The sequence below is a fragment of the Triticum dicoccoides genome, chromosome 3B (genome assembly GCF_002162155.2).
Source record: "Triticum dicoccoides isolate Atlit2015 ecotype Zavitan chromosome 3B, WEW_v2.0, whole genome shotgun sequence".
In the NCBI taxonomy this organism is placed as follows: Eukaryota; Viridiplantae; Streptophyta; class Magnoliopsida; order Poales; family Poaceae; genus Triticum; species Triticum dicoccoides.
The window spans coordinates 802,221,551-802,235,794 of NC_041385.1; positions in this window are offsets into that span (position 1 = coordinate 802,221,551).

The window sequence follows — 14,244 nt, forward strand, 5'->3', positions numbered from 1 at the left end:
CTCTTGGGTTTTGTAACTGCCTGCGTCGGGAAACCCAACCTTCCACGCAACAGAGCCTGGCGTGCCTCGTGTTCGTCCAGGGTGCTCAGGATTCCCGAGGGCCCTTGTGAGCTCGTCGTTCTCTCTGTCGCGAATGAACTTCCCTTTCCGCACTTTGTTGATTGCTTTTCGAAGCTTCGTGACAGGTGTTGCACGTTGCTTGTCCGTCCAGCAGCAGTTCCCTATTTCAGGGTCCAATGTTCCACCAGCCCCGAAGAACCAAATCCTACAACTGTCTGGCCAGTGCAATGTCTCTGGTTCGACCCCCTTAGCAATCAGGTCCTCCTTAGCCTTGTCCCACAACACCCGGGCTTTGAGGTAGCCACCTGACCCCATGCGATGGTGATGCTCCTTCTTTGCAGCATTTATCTTTTTAGTCGCTGACATCTTCATACTCCTCTCTGATGTTGTGACGCCCCCGATTCAATCACACACTAATCATACATGCAGATGTGTACGATCAAGATCAGGGACTCACGGGAAGATAACACAACACAACTCTAGACACAAAAAAAATAAAACAAGCTTTATATTACAAGCCAGGGACCTCGAGGGCTCGAATACAAACTTGATATACAAGAGTCAGCGGAAGCAACAATATCGGAGTACAGACATAAGTTAAACAAGTTTTGCCTTAAGAAGGCTAGCACAAAAGCAACACGATCGAAGAGGCAAGGCCTCCTGACTGGGACCTCCTAACTACTCCTGGTCGTCGCGGTCTCCATGTAGTAGTAGCCGACGGGGTGGCGTCTGGCTCCAAGGGTCCACCATCTGGTTGCATCAACCGTAAAGAAGAAAGAAGGGGGTAAAGGGGTAGCAAAGCAATCGTGAGTACTCATCCAAAGTACTTGCAAGCATTAGATCTATACTAAGTATGCATTGGTATCAAATGGAAGGGTTGTATCTGTGGACTGAACTGCAGAATGCCAGAATAGAGGGAGACGGCCTAGCCTAACGAAGACCAGCATCTTCAAGCAGCTCCAAGCATCTTGCAGCATGTAGGAGAGTAAAGAATAGCAGTTTATATTTAACAAACATTTTGTAGCATCAACGCCTAGAGATCCTTCCCCGACTCCCTGCGGGAAAGCAACCTCGGAGCCACATATCCATCACATATCTCAAGTATCCATTTCTAGTTATATAAGATCAGGATACAAGTCTGAACGTCCATTACCGCGGACACGATATTCGAAGATATATCTTCCCTGCTGGGGTGCGCCACGTTACCCAACACGCTCGATCACTCTGGCCGGACACACCTTTCTGGGGTCAATGCCCGCCCTTGGAAGATCAACACGTCGCAACCCGACCTAGGCTCAGCAGAGAGGTCCCTGCCGGTCTACATCCTAAGCACTCCAGGGTCTTGGGCCCATCGCCCGCAGCACTCTGGGTTGTTGCGTGATGGGTGAATACTAGCACCGCCTCGGATGGCCAGCACGATCCGATCGTGCCGCACTGCTGAACTGGACGTCTGACAAAGCTTCGGCTGATACCGCGACGTCGAGGTCCATATCTATTCTCGCGTGGTGGTTAGGGTGTAAAGGCCAAAGGCCAACACAGAACAAATACCCAAACCTATTAGTGCATTGGGGGCTTGCGGAAGCGAGCAGAGACTCACGATAAGGTGACCCCGTCTCCCCGTCTCATGGACTTACGGCAAGGGCCCAGACTGCCCGGCCGTGTCATGTGGAAAACGCGCAGGTGCTCAACGGCGGCCCGACTTTCACATCAACTCGCGGGTGCTCAACGGGCCCGCCCGACTTCATCAAAGGTCTCAAGTAAAGTTAAGGTAACTGTGTGTCCAGACATCAAGGGGAAAACCCGAGGAATCACCCCCGGAGGATTCCACTCAATGTAATCATCAAGGTGAATGTAAGAGGGACCACCCTCGAGGTTCACACTTGAGGTGTTGAACGACAGAGCCGTATCGGGAATGGTGAAAGAGGAAATCACCCTCGATAACCACGACCGAATAGCTACACTACAGAATTATCATCAGGAGTGCGTTATGAGGGATCACTCTCGGCACTCGACAATAGCTCTGCAGAGTCGAGCAACAAAAGGGGCGTGATGTGATGTGAGGTGTCGGGCTCTGGTCATTGATCACGCTGATCGAGTCGTCGATGATGAAGCAGGGGCAACAAGGACAAGGTGGGGGTCACTGATGGATCACTAACCAACCTATACTAAGCAGTTTAGGATAAGCAGGTAAGGTACAACAGCAGGTTACAAAAGCAGGATATGCATCAGAATAGGAGCAAATAATAATAGTAGAAAAATCTAATGCAAGCAGGAGAGTATAGAATGGGCAATATCGGGATGATCAAAGGGGGGGCTTGCCTGGTTGCTCAGACAAGAAGGAGGGTCGTCGTCAACGTAGTCGATCACAGTGGCATCAACAACGGTCTCGGGGTCTACCGGAGATAAGAGGGGGAAAGAAATAGTAAATATAAAGCACACAGATACATTACTAAGAATGACATGACGAAACACGGTGCTGCACGATACCGGCGAAGGGGGGAAACATCCGAGAATGTTTTCCCGAAGTTTGGCATTTTCGGGCAAACGAACAGGAGGGGGAAGGTTGCATGTTTGGTATGCTAGAGGCATGTGGCAGATGAACGGAGAGCGTATTCCGATTTGTCTCGTTGTTCTAAGCAACTTTCATTTAGAAAGTTTTTCGATCCGAGCTACGGTTTAATTTCTATGATTTTCTGAAGTTTTAATGATATCCTGAAATTAATATTAATTCGGAATAAAAGGGAAATTGCTAGCTGCACCCGGTGCAGTGCACCCAGCAGTGCACAAGAGGATGACAGTGGGTCCAGGGGGTCCCAGTTAACCAGTCAACGTTTGACTAGTCAACAGGGGGTGGGGCCCCTTGTCATAGAATATTTGATTAACTAACTAGTGTAATTAGTTAAACTAGGTAATTAGCCTAATTAAACTAGATTAAACTAATTATTTTAATCATTAATATTATTTTAAAAACATATATTATTTTTTATCCTTTTGTAAAGGGCAGGGCGCTGGCCCCAGTAGTCAGCGGCCCAGAGGCCTGATGGGGGCGTGGGTTACGGGTGCAGTGTCGGGCGCTCGTAGGGGCGAACCCGGGCGCATGGATGAAGGCCGCTGGGCTGTCGGCGACGGTGGTGCCAAGGGCATGTGAGGGGGTGGGGGCGAAGGGGAGGAGTAGGTCGCGCGGCCAGCGGGGCATCGGCGTAGGGGGCCGAGGGGGCAGCGGCCCTGGGCGGAGGCGACCGAAGACGGGCGCTGGGGGCGGTGGCGCACGAGCGTTGGTGAGGCTGCGGGGGAAAGGCGAGGCTGGCGGTGGAGGCGTCGGCTGCGGCGTATGGCAGCAGCAACAACCCACGGCAGCGACGGCCAACAACAGTAGCATGTACAGCAGCAACAGACATCAGTGCAGTAGCAAGGGACAGACTACGCGTGCGCGGGCGGCGTGCGAGCATCTGCGGGAGGAGAGCTTTGGCCATGGCGAACTGCGGAGCCGAAGCTCGCGTGTAACGGTGCTACGGCGACTACGGCGACGAGGGAAAAGGGAAATGGGGTGGTGCTCACCGAGCAGGCGCAAGGAGGCCCATCGAGTGGCTTAGGAGCAGCAGAGGTGGCCGGTGTCGTCGTGGTCCGTCGGTGACCCGAGGAGGAAGAAGCATTGACCCGACGCTGCAGCGTGAGGAGCTCCAACGGGTGGCACGAGTGGATGCAGAGGAAGACGGCGACGCGGAGGACGTGGTCTTAGGCGGTGGGGGGGGTATGGTGGCCGCGGTAGGACGAGATGGCCGGCGATGTGGGCGCACGATGAGGTGGATCTGGACGCGAGGGAGGGTGACGAGGGAGAGAGGGGGCGTGGTAAAATATCTACAAAAGGGGGTAGTGGAGCTAACGAGGTCGAGAGGAGGAGGGCGCCTGCCTTGTCCCCTCGCCGGCGCCGATGAGGTGGTTCGGCGGGGCGTCGCTCCTGTTGCGACCGAGCCAGGGGAACAGGGGGACTAAGCAACCGATGGGGGGCTAGGTGGGCCAGCTGGCCAAGGTGGGCCGAGGCCCAAGGGGAGGGGAGGCCTTTTCTATTTTCATTTTCATTTTGCTTTTCTATTTTCTAATTAGTTCCCTTTTATTTTTAGCTTTACAAAATACATTACTAGCCCCTAAATTAACACTAGTAACCTATGCCACTTCCACAGATAGTTGGAGGTTAAAAATAAAATAGTTTAGTATTTTTACAGTTTAAAAAGCAATTAAATAATTAAATAGGCCACTGTGTTGACTAGTTTAAGGCATTTAAACACTTTGCAAAAATGTTGGTTCGCCACCACAATTAGTTATGGAATACTTGCCAAATGATGAACATTTTATTTTGCAGGTTTGAGAAATTTGAATTTGGACTTTAGTTTGAATTATGCTTCGGATCAAATGAGGATTAGCAATAGTAAGAGTGATGACCTGGCATCATTAGCAGGAGATTACTGTAGCTTAACTATCCGGGCGTCACAATTCTCCTCCACTACAAGAAATCTCGTCCCGAGATTTAAGGGGTGAAGTAAGGGGGAAAGACTCTAGAAGGACGAAGCTCAACACAAGATAGATACCTGAGGGCTATCTCACTAAACGTGGCATAGAGGCATCTCTCGAGTTGAAATTTAAGAAAGTCATTGAGAGCAAGATAAGAAGGTGCAATAAGAAGGTTCAACCGGGTAGGAAATCGTTCGTTGCCTGAAACAGAGGGTGAAAGGGGTTTAGAGCAATGGGAATAAGTATTGCGCCTGATACCAGAATAGATAACTAGGAATGTGGCTCGTGAGTTACATACAAAGCCAAGTGCGAGGAACAATTTTGGAAGACAGGGATGTACAGGAGTTAGGTTTCGATCCTGGGACCTGTGGGTTATGCCTCTACTTGACTAGCTCGTTAATCAAAGATGGTTATGTTTCCTAACCATAGACATGTGTTGTCATTTGATGAACGGGATCACATCATTAGGAGAATAATGTGATGGACAAGACCCATCCGTTATCTTAGCATAATGATTGTTAAGTTTTATTGCTATTGCTTTCTTCATGATTTATACATGTTCCTCTGACTATGAGATTATGCAACTCCCGAATACCGGAGGAACACCTTGTGTGCTATCAAACGTCACAACATAACTGGGTGATTATAAAGATGCTCTACAGGTGTCTCCGAAGGTGTTTTTTGGGTTGGCATAGATCGATATTAGAATTTGTCACTCCGTGTATCGGAGAGGTATCTCTGGGCCCTCTCGATAATGGTCATCACTATAAGCCTTACAGGCAATGTGATTAATGAGTTAGTTGTGGGATGAAGCATTACTGAACAAGTAAAGAGACTTGCCGGTAACGATATTTAACTAGGTATGATGATACCGACGATCGAATCTTGGGCAAGTAAAATACCGTTGACAAAGGAAACAACGTACGTTGTTATGCGGTTTGACCGATAAAGATCGTTGTAGAATATGTAGGAGCCAATATGAGCATCCAGGTTCCGCTATTGGTTATTGATCAGAGATATGTCTAGATCATGTCTACATAGTTCTCGAACCCGTAGGGTCCGCACGCTTAATGTTCGATGAAGATTGGTATTATGAGTTATATGTTTTGATGACCGAAGTTTGTTCGGAGTCCCAGATGAGATCACGGACATGACGAGGAGTCTCGAAATGGCCGAGACAAAAATATTGATATATTGGAAGGTTATGTTCGGACACCTGAAAGGCTTTGGAATGGTTCGGGCATTTTCCGCAGTACCGGGAGGTTACCGGAAGCCCCCTGGGAGTTAATGGGCCATAGTGGGCCTTAGTGGAGAAGAGGAGTCAGCGGCCAGGAGGTGGTGCGCACCCCCACCAAGCCCAGTCCGAATTGGACAAGGGGTTGGGGGCGCGGCCCCCCTCTCCCTTCCTTTCCCCTTCTCCTTTAGGTGGAATCCTACTAGGACTTGGAGTCCTAGTAGGACTCCCCTCACTTGGCGCACCTAGCAAGGGCTGGCCGGCCTCCCACTCCCTCCTTTATATATGGGGGCAGGGGGCACCCTAGACAACATCAAGTTTTCTCTTAACCGTGTGTGGTGCCCCCCTCTACAGTTACACACCTCGGTCATACCGTCATAGTGCTTAGGTGAAGCCCTGCGCCAGTAACTTCATCATCACCATCTCCACGGCGTCGTGCTGATGAAACTCTCCCTCGCCCTCAACTGGATCAAGAGGACGTGGGACGTCATCGAGCTGAACGTGTGCTGTACGCGGAGGTGCCGTACATTCGGTACTTGGATTGATTGGATCGCGAAGACGTTCGACTACATCAACCGCGTTAACATAACGCTTCCGCTTTCGGCCTACGAGGGTACGTGGACATACTCTCCCCTCTTGTTGCTATGCATCTCCTCGATAGATCTTGCGTGATCGTAAGAATTTTTTTGAATTACTACGTTCCCCAACAGGTTGGGCAACCAGGACTAAGGAATCGGGACTAAAGGACCCCCTTTTTAGTCCCGGTTTTGTTACGAACCGGGACTAAAGGGGCTCCACGTGGCCGTTGTGGAGCGCTCAGGCAGGAAGACCTAACACCAACAGGGACTAAACGGCAGACACGCGTGAGGCGCTACCAAGCGCTGGGATTTAGTTTTTTCGAAAAGAGAGGTTTAGTATTTTGGAGGGTTTAGGGGTTTCATTTTGTGTTTCCCTTCTCTTTTTGTGTTTACCATTCAATTCTTTTTCATTTACGGTTTTCATTTTTATTTTATGTTTTCCATTCAACTCGACACTAGCTACTACATATAGCAATGAAGGAACCATTACACAACATCGTCATGAATATAGAGAAGTGACCTCTTTTTCTCCGTGCTTGGTCGAACAACAAGTTTTCGTATATATATTCGATGCTACTACATATAGTACACGTTCATGCATATATGCAATATAATATCTCTTACGATCCCTAATATCTAATTACCAAAAATTCCCCGCCAATTCCCGATAGTATTCTCCGGTTTTAGACATGACCTATTCAAACAAGAATCCCTCCATTTCCTCTTGAATTACTCATACGCGATCCTTTGGTAGGAGATGGGCCCGCATCCGTTGGATCTAATTTAAAGAAGGGGTTCAATATATATGAATGAAACTCAACACAATTGATGGTAATAAAGTAAAATTGTGAATATTGTTTACGCACTCAAAGTTGTTCTAAAATTATGCCGTTCTCACAGGTTGTCTGGCGGATAAACTCGCAAATGTAGTATCCACATAAATGATTCCCTTCTCCCTGCCTCAAGCACTTTACGAGAATAGAGTTCAATCAAAATAATAATCAAGCAAGATAATGGTATTGAAACTTGAATCAAAGAGATGCGTGGACCTAGCTAGTACTACTTACATTGAGTTATCGAAATCACAACTCCTCTTTCCATTCACCCCTAGCATCTTTGGTGAACTCTTTTCAAACCCTGCCCGGCAAAGAAAATGAATAAAGGAGTTACTAATTACTCGATATTAGGAAATGAACGAAAGTTGCCGATATAGTGCGACAATGATTGAAATTATCTCTGGAGCATTTCACTCAGGTCCGCCCACATCTTAGGGTCTTTACATTTCGAGTCCATGACAAGTACTAATCTTTCATCAACCGGGATGACTAGCAGAATAAAGTGGAACCTGCGCACACATAACTCATCGATTACACTTAACATCGATTAAGCAAAACAGAATGTTTACAAGACAGTAACACTCATTTGAAATTGTAAGGAAATAGTATTTCCCTTTTGGTTTGTTGTTCAATTAACGGCCTTAGCAAGTTTTCTCTGTTTCCTCGGCGTTGTTTTTTACCGTATATTCATGTATGTTATTTGGTTTAATGAACCCAATGTCCCAGATTTGTCCTCTTTTGCTTTCGAGACTCTTCATTCTGCATAATATAGTGAGATAATTATATATGCAATGAACGAGCTGAGCTAGAGATTTAGTTACAGAAATAATACTTACAGACAATCGCAACTCATGATAGATTTGTCGATTGCGTCTTGATTGCATAACTAAAATAATTCATCAAACTTTGGAATTTCCACCATTTAGTTACGGATTAGCTATATAACTCACACACACACACGCGAGCGCACGCACCCACACACGCACGCACGCGCGCGCGCGCACACACACACACACACACACACACACACACACACATGGATTGATTGTGCTAAATAGTCAGATCATGTCTACCTGGGTAGGGCTCCGGTTGGGGACCAGTCATAAGGCATAACTGAATTGAAAGGGATTGCTCCCATTTCTTCTAACCCAAATGACTTTTGGCCCTATATCTCTATGTCTTTAACAAAACACAAAGTATACACATTATCCAGAGTATATAAGTTCATATAGAGTACATATGTACATGTATGGTAGTATATGTTTTTTAAGTATGGATTACAAGAAAAATCAAAACACAGATCCATCCTACACCCTCCCGCGTACAGGCTTCTCTACCTAGGCCAACGGGCAAGCAATCCAGCACTCTCAGAAGAAAGTATCAAAACGAACCCACCAAATGCCCTGAGAAACCAGATCATGGCATATAACCCTCTTCCTTTTTCCTTTTTTTTTCTTTATTTTTCCTTTTCATTTTATGAACACCTTTTCAAATTCATAATTTTTTTGAGATACAGATTTTTTTTAAACATGACAATTTTCCGAATTCGCAAGCAACCGTGAACATATTTTGAATTAATTAACATTTTCTAACAAATTCGTGAACATTTTTCTGAAAATTTGAACATTTGTTTTGAAACTTGTGAACAATTTCAGAATCAGAAAATATTTTTAAAAATTTGACAATAATTGTCTGGCTTTCCGTGGCCGTGGCATTTACCATGACCCTAACTGTACGTGACGGCACACAAATTTTCTCCCATGTGTCATCTCTTAACATACATAGCTTGGTGACTCATATTTTCGGCATGTGCATGCAGTCTTTGGGGAGCCAGGTGGCATTTCAGGCAATGGCGTCGATCACGGCGATAGGGTTGTACATCTTCGGCTGTCTTCGGCTGCTCTCCTATACGCACGCCACACGGGACTATATCTGGTGCACCCGCGCTTGAGGTGCCACGAGGTCCTTGAGTGTCGAAAGACCACGAAATTTACTGTTCAACGGATGTAGATATTTTTGTTTTTTTTTGCCACGTGCTCCTAGAGTGTCGAAAGACAACGAAAATTTGGTCGAACCTTGCGCATGCACTAGTGCAGAACCGGCCTTTAGTGCCGGTTCGTGACGGCCTTTAGTGTCGGTTCGGCAACCGGCACTAAAGAGTGGGGACTAAAGGTCCCCCCTTTAGTACCAGTTTGCCACGAACCGGCGCTAAAGTGTCACCACGTGGCACGAGCCAGGGCCGGGTGCATGTAGGATATTAGTACCGGTTGGTAACACCAACCCGTACTAAATGTTTGGGGGGATTTTGGCTTTATTTTCCATTTTTTTTGTTTGCTAGTATTTCGCGATACTATAAATTGTACACGCTATGCATATATATATAAATAGATTTTCTCATACGTAGAACCACATATATATGTAAATATATATCATCGAATGTCTCACAACCAACACCATTAATTATTCACACATACACATGTATATACATATACAATTTCTCCTACATGTTGCCTTGGTGCCTCCGAAGCACAATGACAAGTGGTTCATGGGGCGGTAGCGGGTAATAGTATTCTCCTTTAGGATCTATGACCTGGTCGAGCAAAAATCCGGCTATTTCCTCTTGAAGTGCTAGTATGCGCTCCGCTGGTAGGAGCTTATCCCGCACCTCTCTGAACTGTTAAAAAGGAGATCAATATGCATGTATTAGTTGTGTGACTAGATATCGATAATGGTGTGAATAGTGTTCTGACAAACGTACCCAGTCCTATCTTTCAGATCTGCTCCTTTCGGACGCCATCATGCGAATGCTCTCGCAAACGTAGAATGCACATAGATCATTCCCCGACGCCTGCTTCAGGGCCTTTACGAGAATGAAATTGAATCAGATAATGATTAATCAAGCATGATAATTAATTAATGATATTGAAACAAGAATTAAAGAGATGGTAGCTAGCTAGTACTACTTAATTACTTACCTTTGGTCGATGTCAAAACAACTTTTTTGCCCATTTGTCTGGAGTCACCTTGATGAACTTTGCCCAAGCCCTGCCCGCCGGCAAAGAAAATTAATAAAGGGCTAATTAAATAGTTCATATCAGGAAATGACGAACTTGTTGGGGAACGTTGTAGAAAATTAAAAATTTTCCTACGGCTTCACCAAGATCCATCTATGAGTTCATCTAAGCAAAGAGTCAAGGGGAAGAGTTTGCATCTACATACCACTTGTAGATCGAGTGCGGAAGCGTTCAAGGGGATGGTGATGATGGAGTCGTACTCGTCGTGATTCGGATCACCGATGACCAAGTGCTGAACGGACAGCACCTCCGCGTTCAACACACGTACGGGACGGACGACGTCTCCTCCGTCTTGATCCAGCAAGGAGGAAGGAGAGGTTGAGGAAGGCAGCTCCAACGGCAGCACGACGGCGTGGTGTAGTTGGTGCAGAAGTACTCCGACAGGGCTTCGCCAAGCACGTACGGTGGAGGAGAGGTGTTGGGGAGGGGAGGGGCTGCGCCTTGAGTTGTGTATAGCAGCCCTCCCCTCACCCCTCTATATATAGGAGGAGAGGGGCAAGGGGGCCGGCCCTCTAGGGGAAACCGTAGAGGGGGGGCGGCGGCCAAAGGGAGAGGGAAAAGGGTGGCTTGCCCCCCAAGCTAGGGGGGCGCCCCCTTTAGGGTTTTACCCTCCCCTTGCCCTAGCCGCATGGGCCTAGGTGGGGAGGCGCGCCCAGCCCACTAGGGGCTGGCTCCCTCTCCCACACAGCCCATGTGGCCCCCCCGGGAGGGGTGGCCCCACCCGGTGGACCCCGGAACCCTTCCGGTGGCCCCGGTACAATACCGGTATGCCACCGAAACTTTTCGGTGTCCGTTTAACCACTTTCCATATATAAATCTTTACCTCCGGACCATTCCGGAACTCCTCGTGACATCCGGGATCTCATCCGGGACTCCGAACAACATTCGGTAATCACATACTTGTCTTCCTGATAACCCTAGCGTCACCGAACCTTAAGTGTGTAGACCCTACGGGTTCGGGAGACATGCAGACATGACCGAGACGACCTCAGGTCAATAACCAACAGCGGGATCTGGATACCCATGTTGGCTCCCACATGCTCCTCGATGTTGTCATCGGATGAACCACGATGTCGAGGATTCGATCAAACCCCGTATGCAATTCCCTTTGTCAATCGGTACGTTACATGCCCGAGACTCGATCGTGGTATCCCAATACCTCGTTCAGTCTCGTTACCGGCAAGTCACTTTACTCGTACCGTAATGCAAGATCCCGTGACCAAACACTTGGTCACATTGAGCTCATTATGATGATGCATTATCGAGTGGGCCCAGAGATACCTCTCCGTCATACGGAGTGACAAATCCCAGTCTCGATCCGTGTCAACCCAACAGACACTTTCGGAGATACCTGTAATGCACCTTTATAGTCACCCAGTTACGTTGTGACGTTTGGTACACCCAAAGCACTCCTACGGTATCCGGGAGTTACACGATCTCATGGTCGAAGGAAGAGATACTTGACATTGGAAAAGCTCTAGCAAACGAACTAACCGACCTTTGTGCTATGCTTAGGATTGGGTCTTGTCCATCACATCATTCTCCTAATGATGTGATCCCGTTATCAACGGCATCTAATGTCCATAGCCAGGAAACCATGACTATCTGTTGATCACAACGAGCTAGTCAACTAGAGGCTCACTAGGGACATATTGAGGTCTATGTATTCACACGTCTATTATGATTTCCGGATAATACAGTTATAGCATGAATAAAAGACAATTATCATGAACAATGAAATATAATAATACTTTTATTATTGCCTCTAGGGAATATTTCCAACAGTCTCCCACTTGCACTAGAGTCACCAATCTAGTTACATTGTGATGAATCGAACACCCATAGAGTTCTGGTGTTGATCATGTTTTGCTCGCGAGAGAGGTTTACTCTTTAAGTAGTGAGTCCAGTAATTCAACTCTTCCTTCCCCGACTTTAATGTCTAACAAGATCCAGTGTAAACTGCATGCACGTTTGCATGTCTTAATTAAGCGGGCATGTACATAAAATTAATCAACTACCGTAAACCATATACACTTAATTATTAACATCTAGCTAGCTAGGTAGTAAGCAAAAATAGAATTTGTATTACAAGACAGTGTGACTCACATGAAGTTGTAAGGAAGTAGTATATCTTCATTGGTATTGAGACGCTTCAAGAACTCTAGCATGCTTTCCTCTACACTTGCTTGATAATATGCAAGATTCCATGTGTACTCATTAATGGTATTTGGGTCAATGAACCCAATGCCATAGCGTCCAGATTTTTTCATTTCATAGATCTTCATCCTGCATATAATACCACAGAAAAGAATATAGTGAGGATAATGATTGATCAAAATTATCACTACATAGCTAGCTTGAGACTTAAATTACAGAAAGAAATCACTTACAGACAATAGCAACTGACAATAGACTTGTCGAGTGCGTCTTGATTGTATAACTGAAATAGTTCTGAATACTCAACGGCCAGAGCTTTCTCATGGTAGTAATGCTCACGCTTGACATTCACCATGAGGGACTCTCGATTGGAAATCTTGGTAATGTTCATGTACCATTGATGCAATTCATACATTCTCGTTGGGAGGTTCTTGACCTTGTCTGGATGGACCAAAGGTTGGCCGTGAACATATTTCTGTTTTATTTCCGATTCTCTAAGCGGAGACATGGGCTCGATTTCGAGGAGTTGCCCAACAGAGATCTTGAGCATTTCAGCCTGCATTATATGCTCCTCCGTTATTACCACATCGCGCAGCTGGGGAACGCTAACGGTTTGCCCACAATAATATTGCACGCGCGTACTCCTCTCATGTGTTGTTGGCACAACAAGCGGGGGAGTCGCTTGTGCCGCCTGTTCTCCCAGCCGGGGAACGGTTTTCCCGCATTTTTTGCCAGCTGCTTGTTGGCTCGAGCTTGAGCTTGTTTCCTTCTGTAGCATGCTCAATGTAGCTTTCTAATTTTGTGCTCATAGTCTGAGTCAACAGGCTTGGGAGCTGGTGCTCTAGCCATACGAATGAAGTGGTCAATCATTTTCTTAGGAACTTTCTCCTTTGGCGGCGGTGCCGGTTTCGGTCCAAAATGGGCGTCCACTTGGGCCTACACTATGGCTATGTTTTGCTCCTCGGTCATGTCGTAAGGCCTCTGAGGAAGAGGAGCGAGGCTTGGACCATATTTATATCGCTTGTCTCCACTTGTACTTCCTGTACTACTTCGACTCGTACCGCTACGCACCATAGCTGCGGCGTGTCTCTTCTGCGATTGCCGAGACGGCGGAGACGGCTGACGTGGCTGACGCTGTGCTGGACTTGAAGCAGGAGGAGTGTCCTGACGCTGTGCCGGACATGAAGGAGGAGGAGTCTCCTCACACATTCGGGGACTTGGAGGAGGTGGCGGACTTCGAGGAGGAGTCGGCTCACGCGTTCGTGGACTTGAAGGAGCGGAAGTCTGTTGACTCGGTGGCGGACTTCGAGGAGGAGTTGGCTCACGCGTTCATGGACTTGGAGGAGCGGGAGTCTGCTGACTCGGTGGCGGACTTCGAGGAGGAGTCGGCAGATGACGCGGTGTTGGTGGACTTGGAAAGATGATGCAATCCTTTCTCCATAGGATGATACGATATACGGCCTCTCCCAGTGTGTGCTCGCCGTCACCTCCAGCAATGTCAAGTGCTAACATCGAATATGGCTCCACCACTTCATCAACCATGACACGAGCATAGCCCTCTGGAATCAGGATGCAATGGAAGGTTGCTTCAGGGGTAATTGTGAAAGCAACACCGTCCGCCACCTTCATGGATATGTTCTTCATTTTGGAGTGTAGCTCACAGTTAGTGTTCTCTATGATGTCATCCACAGGGTGGTATGTATCCAGCAGTGTGTCGCCCGGGGCAGAACCAACGTTGCTTCTCGGCATGGATGGGATGGTGCTATCCAATGATGGACGATCATCTGCTTGATGAT